This window comes from Colius striatus, chromosome 4, assembly GCF_028858725.1.
Source record: "Colius striatus isolate bColStr4 chromosome 4, bColStr4.1.hap1, whole genome shotgun sequence".
Classification (NCBI taxonomy): Eukaryota; Metazoa; Chordata; class Aves; order Coliiformes; family Coliidae; genus Colius; species Colius striatus.
The window spans coordinates 45,660,109-45,683,657 of NC_084762.1; positions in this window are offsets into that span (position 1 = coordinate 45,660,109).

The following is a 23,549-nucleotide window of genomic DNA, read 5'->3' on the forward strand; positions in this document are numbered from 1 at the left end:
ATAAACAAGGATATACAGGCTGAAGAAAGCATGTACCTTTGATATTAAACATGATTTGGTTTTAATGTCAAAATTATTGCAGACCTTTGAATGATAAGATTTTAAGGGCAATCTTACATGCGTTTGTGCCAGTGTTACGAAGGAGGAGTACGGGAAGGGCTGGAACATCTCAGGGGATCAGTCACTTCTCTCACAGGTGTTTCTAGCTGTTCCGTGAGAATGGTGGAAACAAATGTCACCCTAATCATTGGCTATAGGAAAACCAAGTTTTGTTCTGAGACCCACATTTACAGTCACCACTGATTCATGTCATTGTGTTACACATTTCATCTGGGCTCCTGTTCCCATAATTTGTACTAACAAGAAAATTAGTCTCATCTCTGAATTGCATTTAATAACACCATTTCTGTTTTTCACATTCATCCCACATGGTGCTATGTCTGAATAAAAGCAGATTGGCTTCCTTTTTTATTCAGGCACTCTGGCTAACCCTTATATACATAAAAGAACTACATCAAAGTTATCACCCACTGAACATACAGTTTTTTCATGAATCGGGTCCAACTCCTGTATAAAGGAAGCTGTTTAAGGGATCGGGTAGCTTCTTCATGTGTTACGCAGATTCCTTCCCACTTTACAGATTAAGCAACAGCTATCGTTGAGAGCTAAAAGAAGCCATTTTCCTACCAATTCAAGTGAAATATTAGTCCTGCTCCATAATAAGCGTAGTGAGTATTTACTGGATAGTGAGGTAGTAAAGAACCATTAGAGATCTTGAGTGGAATATAAATAGATTACCTTTTATTTGGTCTCCGTAAGAGGAAGCTGAGAAATACTCCAGCTGTTTAATTATTAACATTCAGTATAAATCAATAGCAAAATGGGCTTTGATGGTGATCTTCAAATGGGTTTTTTCATTACTCCCCTTAGATACAGAAAGTAAGCCTGAGCACTGGGGGTTTAGCCTGTATTTCTCTTAACTATACTGGAGGGTTATCATTGTGATGTTGCACTGACGCTAATAGCAATAATTAAGATAGCATCAGTCATTTAAACATATTGATGTTTGAGGCTTTATTGTTACCACATGGTACACCTGGTTAATTCCTGAAGCACAATGCAGAGAGTAATTAATAACATTCACTTAAATTGCATCGAAATTAATTGTGTGATAGGACTGTAGATTTTGGGCTCGTGTGATGCATGTGCATGGCACAGACTGAAATCAAACAAGTTTTCAGTTCTGTTTTAGAATGCTGCTCATCTGCCACCTGCCAGGATAATGATGAGCACACAAATTCTTGGGGATACCTGTGGGGCCTGATTCCTTCATCAGTCTGCTTTCACAGCTTGAATTTGCACACTTTGTTTTGCATTTCCTTTGATATTACAGAAAGACATGGTATGTAAGCCCCTGGGGAGTGTACTCCCTAATTTGTACACAAAAGTTACTAAGTGTAGTGAGGTTGGGAGGATGTGTGGAGTGAGAATCAAGATGGGGCAGGGGGAGAACAGTTCAATGCAGGAGCAAGTAACTTGAGAGAAAAGAATAATTTTATAGTAGAAAGTAGAGAGTAAGGATTGCCAAACTTTCAGATCCTTGAATCCATGCAGCAGGGCATTTGAGACCAGCTATGCAAAATAGGATCTCCCCAACTGGGATATCCCTATTGTTATCCAAAATGGGATCTTCCACAATTCCTGCTATAAGTCCTCACTCCCTCATTCCATATTTCTGCTTCTTTAATCAAATCCATATCCTCCCACCTTCCGGCTGCTCTAACGCTGTATTTCCTGCCCTGCTTTGCATCTATAATGTACAAGCTGTACTCTTACCAGATTGTGAATGCTCCAGTACTGCCTTTGCCTTTAAGCATTTCTCTTACAACTCCTTGCACAGCTTCTTCTCCTCAGCATCTCGTTGGACGCTTGGAAGATGGAGTGAGGGCTGCAGCTAGAGCTGTGTTTCGAATATGTGCTGGGTCTCTGCAGTCATAGCTAGTCTCTCTGCCTATGAGATCTTGCGCACTAGCTTAAGGTGCCCAGCCTGGTCCATGCCCTGCCACGGAGGCTCTTGGAGTGGAGGGAGGTTATATGGGTTGTGTTGTGACCCTGCTGTCTTGAGTTCTGGTAGAAAGTCCCTCCTTGCAAGCCATTATTCTTTCCCAGATGTGAGACACTACGCTTGCCCTTATTGAATTTCATTAGATTTCTCCCCACCCAACTCTCCATCCTGTCCAGGTCTTGTTGGATGACAGCACAGCCTTCTGGTGTGTCAGCCACTCCCCCCGGTTTAGTATCATCAGCAAACTTGCTGACAGTGCCCTCTGTTCCCTCATCAAGCTCATTAATGAATAGATTCAACAGTATGATTCCTAGCACCGACCCCTGGCAGACTCCACTAGATACAGATCTCCAACTAGACCCTGCCCCCTGATGACAACTCTCTACCTTCTTCCCTTCAACCAGTTAACAGTCCACCTCACAATCTGATCATCCATCCCACACTTTCTCAGTTTTGCTGTCCAGCATGCTTACAGCTGGGTAATAGTCTGTTATGAGAATCCTGCTTTGTGTACAGAATATTTTGGGGGATAACAAGGCAGAGAAGGGTTAGGGAGGATGGCAACTAGCATCTGTGAGCCACATTGGCTAGTAATCCAGCTGGTGTCTACATGTGCTTTCTGTGTCACCAAGTGACTTGGAAACAGGCTCAGTGCTGATGGACATCTGATGTGGCTCATGGTTCATGTAAAACTATTTATCACCCACTTGGTTTTCTGGTACATTTGGGATTTTTCTGTGATTTTGCAACCTAAACAGAAACAGAGTATGTAAGTGTTCATGTAATCAATTATACTTTCTTTGCAGCTCAGACAGATACTACTTAAGCTATAGCTTATGTTGTTATTTTTTAATGTGTCTCTTTCCAGGGGTAAGATATAAAATATTTTATGGGATAGTATCAGAATCTGATCTGCAAAAACTTTATTTTAAAGTTTGTGTACTTTGTATTGCATTCCTTACCTCCTCATACACATGCTTTGCTATTGTTACTGCAATGCTTCTGACAATTCAACACATAAGCGGACCTCTTCTACTGCTCAAGCATGTGTTGCTTGGTGTGGGGCTTATGGTTTACACTGCTATTTTACTGCTTATTACCAAGTCAACTTGAAGCTGTGCAATCTCTGTCTCTGCAGCTTCACAATTTGAGCTCTGTTGCCTGCTTCCAAACATGTGTCCGCCTCTTGGAAGAGCAAAGTACTTCTGCCAAGATTATATGATTTCAAATACCAAATCATCCAGATCATCCAGATAAACTCAAAATAATAAATCTTCCAAAGAAACGTTCTCTTCTGGAAGTCCTGCTGATGTACATAGTGTTTGCTAAGAAAAATATTTTGGTGCTATGAATCATTGTATTAGACTTGTAGCATTTTTTTGCAAGGGAAACTTGGAGAACTATTAAGCAACACAGAATGGCATGAAATCAACTCCAGTTTCTTTTATTTTCTATCATTATCTTAAACTTCACTGGGTTTTTTTTCAATATTTCTATTCATTAAATTGTACTTGGAAGTGACTTATCTTTTCTAGTCTGTGCCCTTTACTGTTTCCTTTTAGGCATTTTTACTATAGATGATGTCATATTTTAGTTCAACTTATTTATAGGATATTCTGCTGATAGTCATATAGCATTTTTTAAATCCTACTTTGCGTGACTAAAGCAAGAAAACTCAATAGCAAGTATTTTGGGAAGACGTGTTACTGATGTGTTCTCAAAACTTCCTGAACTGATCAAGTGAATTCACAGGTAGATTTTCTTTTTCACTTCACTAAAGCAGTACTTGAGAGCAAAGTAGTGTAGTGACTAGCCACACACACAGTTTTTGATTTAGTGTTCTTTTATCAGGCAACCTCATTTTGCTGCAAGGCTTGATAAATAGTAGCCATTGCAATCCTAATTAGCCTAATCACTGAGAGCTGGAGAAGTTTCAGCTGCAAGGGGTTGCTTTAGCAAATATGTCTTACCCCAATGATGGCCAAGCAGATCCTAAACTGTAAAACAGAAAAAAGTCAAGATCAGTCCGTGTAATAGTGCAAGTTATTGTTTTCAGTAAACATTAATGGAATTGTATTTCAGAACCTAAAAAAAAAAGTTATTTATATTGACCATCATCCTTTATGGAAAAGAACCATTTTAATATCTTCAAGATTTAAACGGTCTATGACTCAGCCAATTATCATCTGAATCATTTTGTTTTATTTTGTGTCCTGGAACTGTAAAACTTAAGGAAAATTGTGCCATTTTAGAAGAAAAATGCAAGAAAAAGATCTTAAAGAAGGTGCTTCTCCGTGGAATGTGACTCTTCAGTTTATGCCTCATTATATAAACTTTTCACCTGAAGGATGCTCTGTCTTTTCAGCACACCTGAAAAATAATTTTCATGCATTAAGTCTTCTGAAGTGCTTGATGATATTCAGAATACCATATTGCTTAGCAAATATGTTTTAGTTCTATTTAAATCTGTAATTTTTTACCAGATTCCTTTCTTTCTTTTTTCTCCAGTCCATCTCTTTTCCTGGAGTCTGTAGGAGCATGAAAAAGATGTCCCTTTCGTTGGCAATCATTAGGATTACATTGGCATTACTTAATTTCTGTCATGTTTTGTAACTGGAGCCCTGGCATGCTGTTGTCACAGTTAAAACAGAATTGATTCGTGTGGTTGTCTTTGGGGCTTTTTACATGCTTGTGAAAAGGCTTACCTCCTAGCATAGCATGTTTATCCTTTTATTTAGCTGGTGTTAAACCAGTTGTATCTTCATTAATTCAATATCTGTATCTACATCCGAAGTCTGAAATGAAAGGGGGTGATTTTATTTAACTTGAGCTAAGTATCTAGTCAAAGCTAGTTGCTTAAGGTGTCTCTATAGGTGATGGTGAGAAAAGGACATTCACAAAGTGTGATTTTTCCCATTTTAAAGTATTTTTGTAATTTAGAGGCTATAGAGATGTCTATTTCTCTCTGTTAAGGGAGCTTAGTTTAGACTGAATGCAGACTTCTGAGATTAATGATATCAATATAAGCTGTATTTCTTTGTTTCTTTTGGGAGTGCAAGATTGAATTGTAGATTACGTACCTGGGTATCATTGTCTGACCAAGAGTGGCATATTTGTTGCTTCTGTAGAGGAAGTAACAAAGATACATTTAGAACCATTGATTAATGGATGCAGTTTCAAAAGCAGCCTGATAAAGACATTGCCCTGTAAGCCTACTCCTGTAAATCATATCCACCTGCGGCCTTTTTCTATCCTATTTTAAAATGCCAGGATCTGTAGTAAGAGGTGTAACTTGGATTGTTTAAACCTCTGGACACTGGCTGCTCTTGTTACTTTTCTTTTTCTGTAATGCCTGCTACATTTTTCAGAACTGTGAAATATTAATAGCAGCTGTAGGAGGTAGGAGAATAGTGCTATCAGTACCAGCAGGGAGTCAAAGATATTTTTTCATTCTGTGCTGTGGAAACAAGTGCTTTCTGTCCCCTTGGTTATAACAGGCCGTCTCTCTCTGCTACCGAATGACATGTTTGTAGTCCCACTGTGCATGTGGTTGGCACACATTTACTTTAGGCAGGTAATTTGACTCATTGAAATTGTCTTTGGATGCTTAAAACTAACATGACGTGTAGAACCATTTGACAGATTGGTGACTAAATGAAAACTGCCTGGTTGTGAGCATGCAAGACAATGCCTAGGAAACCCTTTCAAAATGGCTTGGTAAGCTTCTGTATATGCTATTTATTTCTGGTAGCTGTGGTCTGTATATCACTTACCCATACAAAAGAGCTGCATGTCTTGCTTATTGAGCACTGTATTGTTGGTGCTCTCTTATTTTTCCTGGTCAAACCAAAGAAAGTTATTTTCAGTATCTTATAGACCAAACAGTTTGAGAATTTTGCTTGTGTCTTACCATAGCTGCAACTAAGTAAAAGTTATCACTGCTTGCACCTCTTCCTCAATGATTTAATTTTCTATGAAGTTCAATTATTTAATTTCATTTCCTATCACTAAAATATTTGGAAAACATTCTCCAATACTCTCATTAACGTGAAAATTTACATCTTTTTACCCGGTAGTTAGCTTTTTTCTTTCTTTTGTAAGGAATATTTTATATGTGTCATTTTTACTTCTTTATTTGTCAGGGCTGTTAGAATAATGCTTGAATAATTAGCATCAATTGTGTCTCTATATTTCCTTCACTACTTGACATATGTCAAATACAAGCAATGAACAGTGACTCTGTAAGAAAACATAAGCAGTTTAATTTTTTTCTATTATTTGCTTTATATTTTCTATTTAAATTGCAGTAGATCATATCATATTTCTTAAAATTCTTGAACAAAGCATGTAAACCTCTTTTTAAAATAATATTTATTGCACATAACCTCCTTTCATGCTTAGGCATGGAAGTATGATGCCTTTTTATCTGATTGGAATACATGAACTTCTTTGACGTAATTGGTAATTGCACAAGCATCTTTGAAGCTTAGACATTTTTATTCATTCACAAATGTTAAATATTACTTCAGGTGACCTTATCTGAAAAAAAACAGATCTTGGAAATTCTTTGTCAACTTAGTCTACTAAGAAAGTATGTACATAAATGTAAATATATATACAACCACAAAAATGATGTGTGTATGTACAGAGAGATAGTCGTGTGTGTGTATATATATATATATATATATATGCACATGTGCATATGTAAACAAATTTAGAATATGCAAATGGATTTGAAAATAGAAGAAAAAACAAGTTCCAAAACAGGAAAAAAATCCTACATTTAAGGTGGTTTTAGGGACAGAGGGAGATCTTAAATGCTAAGAATATATGTCATATGCCATTTTCTATCTTTAAAAATGAATAAATAAAAGAAACTCCACCAATTCCATTATGTTAAAAAGTATCGATGTCTAGATGTGTAATAAAGGTCTTCCACTCCCTTTTCCAAGTATATTCCACTAGAGTTTGCAGAGATTTTACAAGTGACTTGTCCTGTGTGTACTAGCCACTAGAGGGGGGATGAGACACATGTTTTGTCCTGATATTTTTCATATATTTGGTAGAAGAAGCCTTGAGATTCTAGAAAATTGTCTTCATTTTTAAGGCTATATATAGTCTTACAACTGCTCCTCTGTCATCTTTTAACTTTATGTCCTCTTGTAGAACAAGTTAGGTAGGAAGGGTCCTCTGGAGGACCAAGTACTCTGACCTCAAAGCGAGGCCAGCTTCAAAGACAGAGTTATATTCCAAGCTTGAGTATGTTGCTCAGGGCGTTGTACAGGCAGGTTTTAAGGATCTCCAAGAACAGAGATTCTTCAGTGTTTCTAGGCAAACCACATCCAGGATTTGACCTCCAATTGCCATGGTAAACATTTTTTTCCTAAAATTTAATTGGAATATCCTTTGTCACAAGTTGTGTCTGTTATCTTGCAACTTTTCATTTAACACCACTAAGGACAAGCTGTCTCTGTCTTCTCTACATCATCACACTGATTAGTTGAATAGTACTGTAAGAATCATCTTTAGCCTTCTGAGAACTGAGGAACCTGGTTACTTCAGAATCTCCTTGTATATCATCTGCTCCAGGCCCCTAGTCGCCTTGGTAGCTCTCTGCTGGACTTCATCTAGTATATTAATGTATTTCTGGGAAACCAAAAACCAGATGTGGTTCTTGCAATGGGGTCTCACAAATGCCAAATAGAGAGGAAGAACCACTTTCCTTAACCTGCTACACTTGTTGTTATAACCCAGTAAAGAAACGTTAATCTGTTTCTCCTACTCCACTTCCATATTTCTTGCTTCTACTTTGTGTTTAATCCTTAGTCTTCTCCAAACCTTTGAAGCCCACTGTGGCTTACACTGTCAGCTTTTTTCATGCTCTTGTATCTTATCTCCTCTCTGCCTGTGTCCATATTCTCCTCAACACTTTCTTCCTGCACTCTGTACTGGATGAAGAATGTTCATCATTGTAGGCAAATGCTTCGCATAGAAAAACCTTAGTGTTCAATATTATCAAGGAGTGAAAGACCTGTTTCAAATATAAGACAAATCTGGTCTGAGCTTTTCAAAGTTGTTGGCATCCTACCAGTTGTTCTCTTCCAAATAAAGGCTTCCATTTACTGCAGTCAGTGGCAGTTGCAAGCACACTGCTCTGTGAAATGCAGAGTGAATACAACTGCAGAGAATGTATTCACTGTATGTTACATGAAATTGTTTACCACTTCTCTGGCACAGTTCTTGATTCTCTGTTCTCAGTGACAGTTCTTGATTCTCTGTTATCAGTGAGGTGCACAGGGTTCTGTCAGAGGAATGGGATTTATTCTTTCAAGTCATATATGAAATAGATTTAAATGGATTTACAATAGATTTAGGTATGTTTTATATGGAATAGATCAAGAGAATTGTTGAAAGGAATATTTCTAAGAGGTTGAGGTGCACCGTAATGTTACCAAAGTATTTAGTTTCGTTTTTTTTTCTCTTCAGAACTCCACCCATTTCCCTGGCCACAAGGTGAAGTAGTATTTTTCCTTACTTTCCATACTATGGAGATAAGCAGGACATGTATTTCCAAGCAGAAAGAGATCTGCACAGAGAACAGGTTTGAGCTTACACTTAAGTTCTCTGGGTATGGTGTATGAAGACATAGGAAAATGCTGTTATTTGAACATAATTTCTAAATAGACTTGCAAAAATTGGTAATAGTACAAATTATAAGGTTCTCTCGAGATGACCAGATGAATCTTTTAATGTACCTCTCATTTGAAAGTCTGCAGCATTGTCCTGGGCCAGACTCTTTTAGTACAAATGTCAGGTGAATTTAGCCCTATAGACTCAAGAAGAGAGAAGAAGAAAAAGATAGACAAGGGAAATTCTCTATTTAAGTAGTTTAAAAAACCTTTTTTACAATGAAAATACAATGAAAATAGAATGTGATTGCAGTAATGCAACACAAAAACTGTATCACACATTATCTATTCCTAGTCAGTGTTATGAGACAGGAGTCAAAATTGAACTGTATGAATCTATGGTATGACCAGTGTGGATTGTTCAAGTTTACTCCAGGTTCTTAATATGGGAGAGAAGTGAGGAAAAGAATAGTAAAAGTCAGTAAAAAAAAAAAAATTACCAGCCAGTCTGCTTGACAGTCAGAGCCAGGAATGCCTGTTTTCTAGGTCATGATAGGATTCAGAGTAGTGACTTGTCTTTCCTTGTTGTTTGAGTAATAGGATTGTTTGAGTATTTGTTGTTGATACTTAAAATACTAAAACTGAGCCTTTCTGCATGTATGACAGCAATGTTAGTGCTGTAGTCTGTAATTCAGAACTCAGGACGCAGTCACAATTTTAAAAGTAGGTTTAGGAATGGAATTAGGTGGCATCTTTGTTCAAGTACAAAAACTTCACAATGTGCAGAATAAGGAAGAAATAAAATACTCCAAGTAACTCTGAGTAAATGTAATTTTCAGCAGACAGCTGCGAGAGCTAATTTATGCAGTGCCGTGTCTAATAGATTGTTAGCACCTGACATTTGAAATTACTGTCATTTCTTCAGACATTCCTATGTTACTGTTGTTACCATGAAATAGGCATGCATTTAACTCCTGTCACCCATATAAATAGTCTGAGCTCTTTGCCTGTGGCTACATTTACTTCTCAATATGTGCTGTATTGTACTGTGCAGTCCACAAACTCAGCAAAACTACAAGTCTAAGCTGTAAAGATTTTATTAAATAAATAGATTCATGTTGAAAAGCTGCTTGTTCTTTGACCTGATGAGATCTAAGAATATTAAATATGATTGGATATCTTTAAAAAATTGCACATACTAACTTTTCTTCTCATAAGAGTCTCAAAGTTATAGTATATAAAAACATTCACAGATTGCAGTTCAAATCAGAGGCTTTAAAAGGATGTTTCTTATCTTAGGGCCATGCAAGCTTTTGCATCTTGAAAGAATTATAGCTCAATAGTTCTGTTTTTCAAAAAAAGAGATTGTCATTCCATTTTATAGAGGGCAAAAGTGGAGCAGAAAGATGAGAAGTAATTTGCACAGTCATATAAAATAAGACATTCACAGGAATAAGATATTAATTCAGATTATGTCAATTCCATTTTTACAATTTAACAGCTAAGTACATTTCCTTTTTAAAAGGCATTAAACTTGTATAGTTTTGATTTTTCAATAAAGCTTTTAAAGCGTCATTTGTGATGAAATCCTAAACTTCAAGTTAATTTTTGTCTTTTTGGCAAGTATCATATATGCCCAATAATATTTTAGAGGTAGGCAAGAAAAATACTGAGCATTACTATACTGTGGTTGTATAGAGCTTCATTAGAAACAAGCTGTTCTAGAGAGAAGCTCAAGAGAGATCTGGAGGTAGCAATGTTCTAAGTGTAGCAGTCCTGTATTCTACAGAACTTTCATTTTACACATCTCTGCTGTTTATATAGAACATCTCCATTTAAAATACTGCACCCTTTAGCATATATCAATTACAGTGGACCAATTTTTACACAGAAATAAACAAACAGAAACTGGTTTGCTATATACAACGGAAATATTTTAGGTTAAAACCTCAATTGTTATAAAATTGGAGCAGTGGAACTATGTCTCATGAATGCATTGGATTTTTTTTTTGGTGGATGTTTTTCATATTTTAGTTGAAGCATAGTATAAAGCTTTTTGATTTTATATTTCACTAGCTTCTTGTATCACTACAACAGTGATATCATCAGAACAGAAACTGCTTCTCAGAGTGATATTACTTGCTACAAAGCTGTCCGGATTTATGCTGTTTACTGCAGTAGGTAATAAAAATATCAGATATACAGTGAATATAACATCAAGGTTGAATAAAAAGTCATATCAAATTTTAGAGAACTGTGTTTCTGGCAAGCTGTATTTATATTTCCTGCCTATGATGCCAAGTCTTGTGTTCAGTAATGGCCTATTGCCTAAGGAAAAGCTGAGCAAAAGCCATTCTGAAAGGAACAAATACTGAAACATACAGTTAAGGTGGTTGTGGTAGCCTGAAGGTGAGAAGCTATAATTTGTAGTAGAAATGCTCCTTCATTTCCCAGTATGGAAAGGCATTCCAGCTGTGTCCCAGCACCCTGCCAAGTGAGAACAAGGAATGCCTTTTTTCTTCTGCCATTCTTGCCACATCTTGCTCTCCATCAGAGGGAAACCTCTTGGGTGATCAGGCTCTATGGGAGCCACCACTCCTGGTAATAATAAATGTAACCAAAACTACAAAATAAATTTAGGGTTCAGTTGTGCCAGAATTTTGTTTCCTAACTTCTCCAAGTCACTCCACCAAAAACAGGCTGATGTCTTCATGGCACCAATTCACCTTTGTTACTGTACTTAACCTTCAAATGTAATTCAGGGATGTTTATTCTATTTAGTTTAAGGTATTCCATCTTGCAAGTTTGCTGAAACAGTCTTGGAAAATAAGGTCTAGAATGACGTTTTGTGATGTGGAAGGTAGTGGCTATTAAAAGCTGACTGACAGGGTGCTTTCTTGACAGCTGTCAAGTGGAAATAGAAATTAAATTTAGCAGAGTTCATGAATATTGCTGCACTAAGAAGCTCTCAGTCAGTAGTAAAGTAGATAGGAACTGTCATGAACATTTGCCAAAGAATCTGGGATCTGATGATACAAATCTGCCTTCAGCCTGCTCTTTGTGAACCAGTCTAAATTCCACCAGGTTCACGTGCCATTGCACACCCAGTGACACATTTAAAGACTTTCCGAGTTCCACTCAAGCTTCCATATTTTGATGTATAATATCTTCCCTGTTTCCAATTGAACTAAGTTTCATTATGTGTTTAAGGTTTAGTTCAGTGTCACTAAAATTATAGTCTTTCCATCAGTGAAAGAGGTTTACTGGATCATTTAAAATTCTGACATTCTAAAGCATGAAGTTTTCAGTTACTACATCTTACATAAAAAAGTCACAGATTTATCCTTAAGGACAGCATTAAAATCTTCTTTCCACATCATGAGAATTTAACTCATCGTAATTTGTCCTGATAACTGATGTCCCTAAATGAGAGATGCTCTCTTTTTCTTTTAACTACTGTTCAGGAGAAATTCCATAAGGGAGAGATTTATTTACTGCATAAGCATATCAACTTGAAGTAACACACTGTAGAACTTTCAAATGCAATTACTATAATTTGGGGAAGGTAAAATAGGCAATTTGTCTCCCAGATATCGCTAAGCCAAATGGAATTAGATCCTTTAGACTACATCTCCATGGTGATTGTAAATATGAAGTTGGCTGTGATTTTTAAAAAGAGCTCGTGGGTTGCTTCAGTTTTTGCATAGCCAACTTGAGTTAAAGGCTCAGGTTGATTCTAGTCTAGGTCCTCATCACTTCAGCATGCATTCTTTCTTTATTTTGGAAATTTTAGTTCATTTCTGTAGTAGTATTATACCCTGATGCAAAACTTTAGCTTTTGGAATTAAATGGTGCTTATTTTAGTATCTTGATTTCTTTCCATAGAAGGACTTTCAAATAGTAACATTCTGTGCTAACATTAAACAACACCTTGTTCTGTTTGTTCTGTGGCAACGTCAATTAAAAAGTGGCTTTGCAAGCAGCTACCTCAGTAGATTAAAAGCAAATGATCCAGTTTTCTGATGCAGTTTGAACCATGTTGGAAAAAGGAACTCAGTGCCTGTTGTAAAAGTATTTAATTGGATTTAAAAGGCAACAAACAGAAATAGTGCATTTACTTGTTTCTTCAGGTATCCTCAGTTCCTGCATCTCAACAGTGCTAAAAAAACAAGACCTGAAACCAAAACTACTTGATTCAGTAAAGCAGAAAAGTCTCATTAGTGGCCTGAGCTTCTATGGCAGCTCTGTGCTGGCATTTGATCATTCGACTGTACTGATTTAATCATTCCACACAGCTAATTTAGTGTGTTTCTTCATTCACGTCACAGGAGATTAAGTGAAAGTCTTGACCAGTGCTTGCCTGCGTAGGCAGACTGAACTAATATGTATTCTTGCATACAAAGAAAAAGCTCCTGGCTTGTTAGCAACTACAGGGAAATTCTCCGTGTAATCTGAAAGTCAGAAATTTTGGGGATGGAAAGAGATGATATTATAAGAAACATTGCATAACTTTCTGTTAAGCAAGGGGAAGGTATTAGACCAGTCAAAAACCTCCTAGTTCAAGAAGCTTTGTATTAAATATAAATATTTACCATCATAGTTTATTTTTACAGGACAAAATGTACAGCAGGGAAACAAATTTTTGTTCAGTGGAGCAGCTGAGTCACTCAGCTTTAAAGATTGATATGGTTAGAAGAAAAAAGAAAATGAGGAGGAAGCTAGGTAGTAGTAAGCAATTAAATATAAAGAAAAGTACCTAATAGCACAGGCTTGATTATGGTAGTACAGCTGTCAAATGGCTTTACTGAAACAGTTTCACATTACTGCTATTAATAGTACAGGAAAAAAAAAGATATTCCTATATTACTTTCTCACACTTTTATAAATTCTCTGGAGCTGTTGTAAATGCCTGTTGTGCAACTGATGTCTTGCAGCCAGCCATTTTGCTTCAGCATAACTGTGTTGTCGTACAGTAGTATCTCAGTACTGGGATACTTAATGGTCATTACCTGAGGATGGACTGAAACACTGTGCAAATGTGATAGCAAAAATTTCAAGACTCAGTAAAAAGTTCAGTGGAAAACAAAACTATTTTAAGAGAGAGAGTGTAGATTAAAAAAACAGTCCTTCATACATCTTTAGCAAAGCTTTGCATTTTCCCTCTTTTCTTTTCTTGGTTCTAACCTCAGTTCCAGCCTCAGTCCTATGTTTAATGCTTTTTTTGTTCTTAGCATCTTTTTTTCCTATGCTTGCAAAAGAAGAGATAGGAAAACAAAAATAACATCAATACTGACATAGAGTTCTCCAAGGAATGTTTGTGACCTGATTGCTGTTGATGTCCTTTCTCTCACTTCTTAACTGTTTTGTATATAAGATCCCACTGCTTCACAATGAATTTATATTGGTATATTCTTCAGACCAAGAACTGTGCTTGTGATTCTTCGGACATTTGGAGGCAATTTGTTTGAGTGATAGTTGCAGTCATATTTGATGATTAGAAGTTGCTTAATTTTTTTTAACGCTCTTGTAGGTTTTATTGTTTATAGTAACAAAAATAGAACAAACTTCACTTGATAAGGTGTTCTGTATTAAAACTGTGTCACTGATCTCAGGGAGAAGGTTATTGTTCTTAATAAAGGAGCTTGCAGGTAGTCTGGGAAGTATTTCATTAAGCACATAGAAGAAGCTATTAATATTCTTTTGTCTTCCTTGACAGGCAGATTTTATGTCACATCAAGTGCAATGATCTTCCTGAGCCTCTTTTATAAGGTGACTTCACTATGATATTTTTCACTTTTGAGTATCACGGAAAATTTGGTCATTTGTTCAGATGTTTTGCCTAGGCTCTGGCCTCTAACAGATTGAAGGGTAATGAGAGAACCAAAATCTAAATGACATCATCTTACAGGGAGAGGAGAAAATAAATATAAACCAATCTTCTTTTTTTCTGTGGTCATTCAGCCATTTTTCATGTGATTGAAGCCTAAAAAGAGCCATTTCAGTAATTTATTGATGAAATAGATTAACAGAACATTTTAACATGTACATGTGCTGTAACAGCTTTGGTTATTAAATGGATTTTACAAGACTACATTTACCAAATGTAGAAATTTGGACAGATATGGTGTACACCAAAACCTTTAAAACTGGAAAAACTATAAAAGAGGAGAACTAGAAAATAGACTTTTTAATCTCAGACCTGCTAGTAGCCTTTCAAAGGTGAATAAAATTATCTGAGATGAAGCCACAAGACTAATATTAGATAACTTGGTCTTTCAGATGGTGAAGATGATTTGATATTATTTATGGAGCAGCTGGCTCTTGAATTATTGGATATAAATATTAACAAAAGACTCTATTCATACTAAAAAATCTGCATCCTGTCACAATAAGAGTGCCATCCAGAATTCCAAATGAATGGATATCAAACAATTATTTTGAAGTTGCTAAGCTGCAGAGTAAGATAGAATCTTGCTGAGGCAAACAAATAATAAAGTTTTTCTGCAACAAAATTCACATGGAATTTTCTTTTCTGACATGAGTTAAAATTTCCAACAAAATGCTGTTTTACGCTAGTGAAAATTACTTAGAATAAGCAGATTGAAGTTATGTTTCTTCTTCCTACAGAAAGGAAGTTCCTATGTGACCTGGTCGAGGTGAACCTGGTTTAGCAGGGGGTTGGACTAGATGATTTCTAGAGGTCCCTTCCAGCCCTATTGTTCTGTGATTCTGTGATTCCAAATGAAATCTTGGGTTTTATTTTCATTTCTCCTTTGAGGGGGTCTATGTCAAGTGAAAACTATGAGGAAACATATGCACAAGTGCTTTCCCAGTCTAGCCTGGAAAGCAGGACTCAGATATAGTATCATGGCTAGTCTCCTGCAAATCTGATGGTTATGGTGAAACAGTTGTGTGCTGTGAAGTTGTTATTGAACAGTATTCCTGTCAGTCATTCAAAGTAGTAGCTGAAAGTGAAAGTAAGTGCTAAATTAGAAGGAAGGGCTTCTTCAAATCAGTTTCCATTTCAGAGCCTGGATTCTGGAGGTCTTGTCAATTACTATGGTTGTGCTCTTGACCTGAACCACATGCCTGTCTTTCTCTGCTGACTGCAGAGCCCATAAAGACTAGCTGCCAAACTTGCACACCAATATTTAGTGGCCCAGGTTAGACACTATGAAAACCTGTCTGAAAATTTGCAGTTGCATCAAAAATTTTAAAACTAAATGTGCATGGAATTTTGAACACATGGTTTTCTTTGTTATTCTGGCCTCAGATCTTGACACTCCTTTCAAAGAATTTCTAGTAATATCGTCCCTAATAAAAGTATCTACACTTTGTAAGGGAAGCCACATGGCTCTTTTATCTAAACGTAGTCTTCAATGAGATGATGAATGTTCATGGAACCCTACAGTATTTATTGGTCTTGAAAAACTAATACATTATTTCAGTGATTTTTTTTTCTCAAATCTAGTAATATTTTGGCAGATTTTCTGACATGCATAGGGACAGCAGTGTGTTATTTTGTTAGTGACTGACTGTGATAGTTGCAGCCGCAGGTTGAGAAGAAATTGGTATCACAGCTTCAGGAAAATCAAGCATAATCTTCATTGTTAATGCCATAAGGAGAGAAAATTGTTTGATAAAGTGGATACATTCAAAGAATTGTGAAAATCTTGTTCTTTGAACGTCCTAAAAGACACTATTAATTCTTAGAAAGCAGTGTAGGGGAAAGGGACCTGGGGGTCTTGGTGGACAACAGGATGACCATGAGCCGGCAATGTGTCCTCAAGGCCAAAGGCATTCTGGGGTGTGTTAGAAGGGCTGTGGGCAGTAGGTTGAGAGAGGTTCTCCTCCCTTCCTCTCTGCCCTCCTGAGACCACATCTGGAATATTGTGTCCAGTTCTGGGCCCCTCAGTTCAAGAAGGACAGGGAGCTGCTGGAGAGAGTTCAGCGCAGGGCCACCAAGATGATAAAGGGAGTGGAGCATCTCCCTTATGATGAAAGGCTGAGGGAGCTGGGGCTCTTTAGCTTGGAGAAGAAGAGACTGAGGGGTGACCTCATTAGTGTTTACAAATATATAAAGGATGAGTGTCAGGAGGATGGAACCAAGCTCTTCTCAATGATGGCTAATGATAGGACAAGGGGCAATGGATATAAACTGGAACACAAGAGGTTCCAAAGAAATACAAGGAAGAATTTCTTAACTGTGAGGGTGACAGAGCACTGGAACAGGCTGCCCAGATGGGTTATTGAGTCTCCTTCTGTGAAGACATCCAAAATCCACCTGGAGGAGTTCCTGTGTGACCTACTCTAGGTGGTCCTGCTTTGGCAGGGGGATTGGACTAGATAATCTTTTGAGATCACTTCCAATCCTTAAGATTATTTGATTCTGTGATACTACAACATGAAGAACTATCGCTTTTAACACTCTGTGTACCATGATTTCAAAAGTCACTTTTCCATCTTAACAAATTCCAGGCTATTCCTCACTGCCATTTTCTATCTCAATTTAATTGCTTTGAGATAGTGGAGCAAAGCTGCATGCAGTGTACCAGATGCAGGTGAGCCTTTTATTCAATTAATAATCTAAAGATGTTTTAATCTTTTATTCAATTCTTGATAATTTCTAACATTGCTGATCACTCCCTTGACAGTTTGATATTCCAGGGAAGACAATAACTGTAAGATCTAGTTGCTAAGTTGTAATAGTTGGTTTAGAGGTCATCTTTTTATGTGTAAATTTAGGGATTATTTTTCCCTGATTGTGTCACTTTCCACATATTTGCACTGGATTTCTACAGTCAGACTATTGCTCCATCTGGTAAGATCCTTCTGCATTTTCTTTCACTTTGTTGTCATTTATTACCAAGTAAAATGTAGTATCATCAGCAAACTTTAGGTGAATTCATTAAATTCTTTTTGTGGCTCATTTATGAAAATGCTTAAGAGCATTGCTCCCAGAGAAGATTTTATGGATGGTTTCCTCACAAAGTGAGAACTTTCTTTTTCCTGTGTTTAACAAATATTGTATCTGGGCAAGTATCTTACAGAATCATAGAATGGTAGGGGTTGGAAGGGACCTTAAGAGATCATCTAGTCCAACCTCCCTGCAAAAGCAGGTCCTACTGGTTTTTTTTCTTTTGTGAGGAACATTTTCAGAATCATTTTGGAAGGCCAAGTAGAAATCCAGTACAGTAAATGAATGGATTGTCCTTATCCTCATGGTCATAAACATTTTCAAAGAACACATGTTGCATAATGAAGCATGACTTCCCTTTACAAATGCTGTGTTGGCTGTACCCCAGTACTGTATATTTTATCTTTATATCCACTGTTTCTGTTCATAGAGGTATGTAAAATTCTCGTGCAACCTCTAAAAGTCAATGTCACATGCACCATATTCCTGGCACAGTACCAAGGCCACGTGCCTTGCTTTATATTTCCTTGTTCCTACATCTCTGAAAGTATTTCAAAGTGAAAGCAGTCATTTTTCATATTTGTAATGCTTCCAGAGGGGTCAGCTGCCTTCCTGAAAACATGCAAAAATTTGCCTATCACAAACAGTAGCATGATAATCCATGCGACTCTGCAAGCTATGGGTTATCACCAGGTTTACTGGTATGACACAATGCACTAATTTTGCTGTTAAAACTAATCAATAGCTTTTACTCAATAATTGTGTGAAATTTGTACTATTTACAGAAGAGATTTGTACCTATGTGAGTTTGTGTGCAAAATTAGTGGTTCTATTTTCACCGATGTACCTAAGCCAGTGCTGCTGGAGACAGAGAACTGCATTATATGCCTTCATGCATGCTTTCTTCTGTGTTGACTGAGTTGATACAAAGCATGTTTAAGCAAACTCGTTCATCATGTGATTGGTTGGCATGAGCAAGGCTGAGGTGGTAGGTAAGACAGAAGCAGCAAAACAGCTCATTAAAGTGTGCTTCCAATTTTGCATGACTAGTGGTAGTTGTGGGGGAGGGGATTAATAGCAACTATCTACATTGGACTTCACTGCTTAAGAGTAAGCATTGAGCACTACTGTGTCTATATTACTGCATAGAGCAAAGATGTACCAACAACAATTATAACAGCTGTAATAAAACATCACGTATTTGTAAGAATTTGCCAAAACAAAAAACTAGTTTCCTGGTCATAGCAGCAAAAAATTACTCCTGATGAAAGGAGGAGTGTAAGTTCCCACATCAATAGGTAGAGGATTGGGGCACTGTGATCCTTTGATGTTGTTGTTATGTCAAACAAATTATATGACTACGCTTTGGTCAGATCACTTCTGTAGTTAGTAAAATCTTACCTGCTGTGGTGGATGAAAGGGAAACATGTTTGTGCCATTATGAAAATTCATATTTTCTTACGTAATGACTATGCAGTTATATATTGTACTATTATCTGTCAGCTGTTTAAACGTGCTGGTACAATCATAGCTGTTCAGCTTGTTGTGATTTCACTGAAGGGTTGATATTTTCTCAGGACATTTTTATTTTTCTTAGTAATATTTATTGCTTTATTCTGGGAACTATTTATCTCTAAAATAAAACCTAGTGACCTAATTAGTTGATAGCAAATTTATTTGCTATCTGCTTAAATAAAATATGTCTTATCAGTTCCTAGTCTTGAGACACATTGTTGAAAGAAAAGAGCTTATGCTTAAATTATAGTAGACCTCATAAGGGTGACTTGGAGTATGTAAACAGTGGCAAGTGTAATCCTCATTATTGAACTTTAGTCTGGGCTTTTCCTCCTTTAGCAAACTGCAACATGCTCTCAAAGGTGTAAATATGCTAAGCACAATGACGAGTTTGCATTTTTCCCTCTCCATCTGTACGATCTTATATTTGTTGCTTTAAGCAACAGTTCTTTGAATGCTGTATTTATAAAGCTTTGAACCAGAACATAATGGAGCATATACTCTTTGCAAGGGACAATTTTTCTCCACCAAAAAAAAAGGTGGCCAGTGGAAGGGCACACACCCTCACCTGAATTTATAGTAGTGTTTATTACCTACAAAAGCCCAGAATTTCTTTGCCCTTTCAAATACAAATCTCTTCAAAACTGGCAAAAGGATGAGGCTCTATGTCAAAACTGATTAAATATGTCAGCTGTGATGATCTGTTGTAAAGGTCTTTCTAGCTCTGTATGCTCTGCATCCACATTGAAATGTGAAAACCTTTTCTTTCTTGTGCTAAGGAAGTTGCAATTTTGTCAGAGTCCTTATAACTTCTAACTTAGATGTTATCAAGGTAAGACCTCATTCCTTTTAAGTTTTAAAGCATTATTAGTATTTTCTTGAAGTGCCAACACAAAGTGTGAATGAGCATTTGTTTTCATTAGTTCATTTTAAAAGCATTTCAAGAATAGCTATGGTTTTACTGGTGGTTGTGTCAGCTTTTTACTTCATAACCAGACAATTCAACTATGATGTGAGAAAAACCAAATTTCTGGCAGCTTTTGAAGGATTCATATGAAATTCCTTTGCTTTTCATACACACTTTCAACTCTGGAACGTAAACTGCAATAACAAGAGTAGTTTTTAAAAGATGTTTAACTAACTATGTTTATGTAGAGGACAATTTACTAGCAAGTAGCAGCCATTGTTTGTCTGGAGAGATAGTTCAGGAGAAAATAAACATTTCAAAATAGTCAGAAAAGGCAACTTTACTAATTTTATAATGTCCATAGAATATGATTAGCATGAAATGTCACTAGAAGCTCTATTTATTAAATAATTATATATTTAAATCTGAACTTTTTCATTACTTATTCCAGATATTATTTCACCATGAGCAATACATACAAATATGAATCTGGAATTTTAATATTCAAAATTATGTCTTTAATAGAACAATAGTTTAAAATTTGAAATATTAATATATACATAATTGTATTTATAAGAGGACATTGGGCTTGAATATGTGAAAAACAAGCATGAAAAAGGTTTTATTTACTTTATTGTGGAATGATAACTTGAATTTAATTACACACATTGGTTTCAATCCTAAGTGCAAGAGAATCTAAGTGTTAAAATTGTGAAGAGATTGAATCATCCCCAGTATAAATTATAAATTACCCATTTTTACTTTGGTAGACTGTAAGTTTGCACAGCCTTTATAAAATGTTACACCTGTTCAATACAATCGAAAAATAACATAGTATTTCAAAGGAGCTTTTCAAAAGACTGTGAGGGGCAATTAATTGAGATTCAGGGTTTTTTTTTCAGAGATTCTATCGCTAAAAGAATACCTTAAATAAGAGATCATATTATCTGTAATTGCTTCTTGTTTTATCTTACAAGTACCTCATCCTTTTCCTGATATAGCAGCTTTGTCATACAGGCGTGTGTAGTTTGGATCATGCTTAGCAAAATCAAATCAAATATGCTTATGAGGCCTGGCTGCTTCCCAGCCATGTGCTCTTAAAAAGGCCTAATTTAAAAACAAAGAAGTCAACAATGAAGAAAAAATAAAAAGAAGGGAGTTCATGCTACAACTGTATTTGGTGTAGTAGAATTAGGGAGTGGCAGCTGGGTTGGCAAGCCTCAGAGAAAGGGACTCACAGGCAGCTGAGGGGAAGCTACAGATGGAAAAGCTCTTCAGCCACATTGCTACTGCTAGATTATTTATGCTAGAATAATTATGCTTTTACCTGGAGATTTATCTGTTAAATAGTGAGGATAGAAGAATTTAAAGTAAACTCTTTATCTTAATATTCCTCTAGTGCATTGCTGGAGGGCAGGAGATCGGTTTTTCATTGGTCAGATTTCAGGAAGAATTGCAAATGGGTGTATCTCAGTGAGCAGGCAATTCCTACCCCAGGCAGCTTCCTGCTCTGCAAGGCTTCTTGGAAATACAGTTTCTGGTATGCAAATGATGAAGACATACAAAATTTTCTTCCTCTATGTCTTCTGCAGAGCATATCTACTGGTGGTTTGGTTTCCAAGGAAATTAAGATTTGGTCATCTTGTTGACGAGTGGAGTATACAGGTATACAGAGAAGAATGTGTGGGATGTACATCCTTGTGGGATGTACGTGGAGTGTCTTAAAGAACACACAACTGGGAAAAAAATTTCTCACATTACTTCCCCTGCTGTTCACATCTGACTCTTAAAGAAACACGTCATAGTCAACAGATTGAAGCAAAGTATTTTTTATTTCCCTGCTTCTGAACAGGCTATTGTCTGTCATCATGGGGAATTAAGTGCATAGCATTTTTCAGGACTCCTTCCACTAAAACTGATCCAGCTGGTCCAATGTCATTGTAGTTACTTCTTCAGCTGCAAACATAACACTCACCTGCTTGAGTACTGGTATAAATACATTTTATCAACACAAAACTCAGAGCATAGCATGTCTTGCTGTATCTTGTGTTACTATGACCAAACTGCTTGTTGTATCCTAACTAGCTCAAAAATATGTAGGTTTTTGCTGCAGTCTGTAGCTCTGATTGCAATCTAGACAAAACCAGTAGAAAGATTTTCACAGATTTTAAAAGTTTTGCACTTAAGCAGTTCTGAAAATACTAGCTTACCTTAAACTGAGGTGATGCTCCTCTTGCTAAATGGTAATATAAGCAAGTTTCTTATCTCCTGCAATAAAATGTGTTATCTTTGATTGTCTGATTGAATTCCTGGTTTCTTATTCCATACTTAATAACTTTTTCTTCCACCTTTTCTCTCAAAGCCCCGTTTCAAGCCACATATATTTCTATTGCCATTTCAGCTCCCATCAGTGCCAGACTTTTAGTCTCTGAGATTAGTAACATAGCACAAAGCTTTCTGTCTTAAACTACATTATATAGCATATCTGGCACCCTTATTGGACTGTGTGCAAACTAACAAAAAAAACAATGGGGGAGAATATTCTGTGAATAAGATTCAGGTTGATTTTTGGTGTATGTGACTAGGAAATATTTTGTATGACAGCAAATGGCATGCACAAGCAGTTTCAGTACTCAGAAGAGCTCACAAACTTGCTTTGGGCAACACTGTTCTTCATATGTATGCATTTTATGACTTTTTTTGGCTGCATATTCCTCTAGAAATTGTAAAACCTATTCATCCAACCTTTGTCACATAACAATGTGAGCTAGTTGCTCTGTCAATAACTACGTGTTTTTAGAAAGCAAAATCATAGACTCATAGAATGTGGGCTTGGAAGGAACCTTTAGAGATCATCTAGTCCAACCCCCTTGCTCAAGCAGGTCCACCTAGATCAAGTCACACAGGATTGAATCCAGGTGGGTTTTGAATGTCTCCAGAGAAGGAGACTCCACAGCCTCCTTGGGCAGCTTGTACCAGGGCTCCCTCAACCTTATAGTAAAGAAGTTTTTCCTTAATTTTAAGTGGAACTTTTTATGTTCCAGCTTTTGTCCATTACCCCTAGTCCTACCACTGGACACTGCAGAAAAAAGGTTTGTCCCATCCTCTTGACATACACCTTTCAAAGCCTTGTAAGTATTATAGAGTTACTTTTCATTTGGAAAGATGGAGCATGGGACATGGAACGCTGCCTTGGAAAAGATATGGAGCAGATTATCCTGAGCACCATCCTGAGGAACATACAGGATAACCAAAGGTTCAGGCCCAGTGAACATGGCTTTATGAAAGCCAGATCCTCTTTGACCAATCTGATCTCCTTCTATGACAAGATAACTTACTTAGTGGATAAGGGAAAGGCTGTGTGTGTGGTCTTCCTGGACTTCAGTAAGACCTTTGGCATAGTCTCCCATGGCATCCTCCTGGAGAAACTGGCTGCCCGTGGCTTAGATGGACATACTCTGAAACGGATGTAAAACTGACTGGATGACGGGGCACAGAGTGTGCTAATGAATGGAG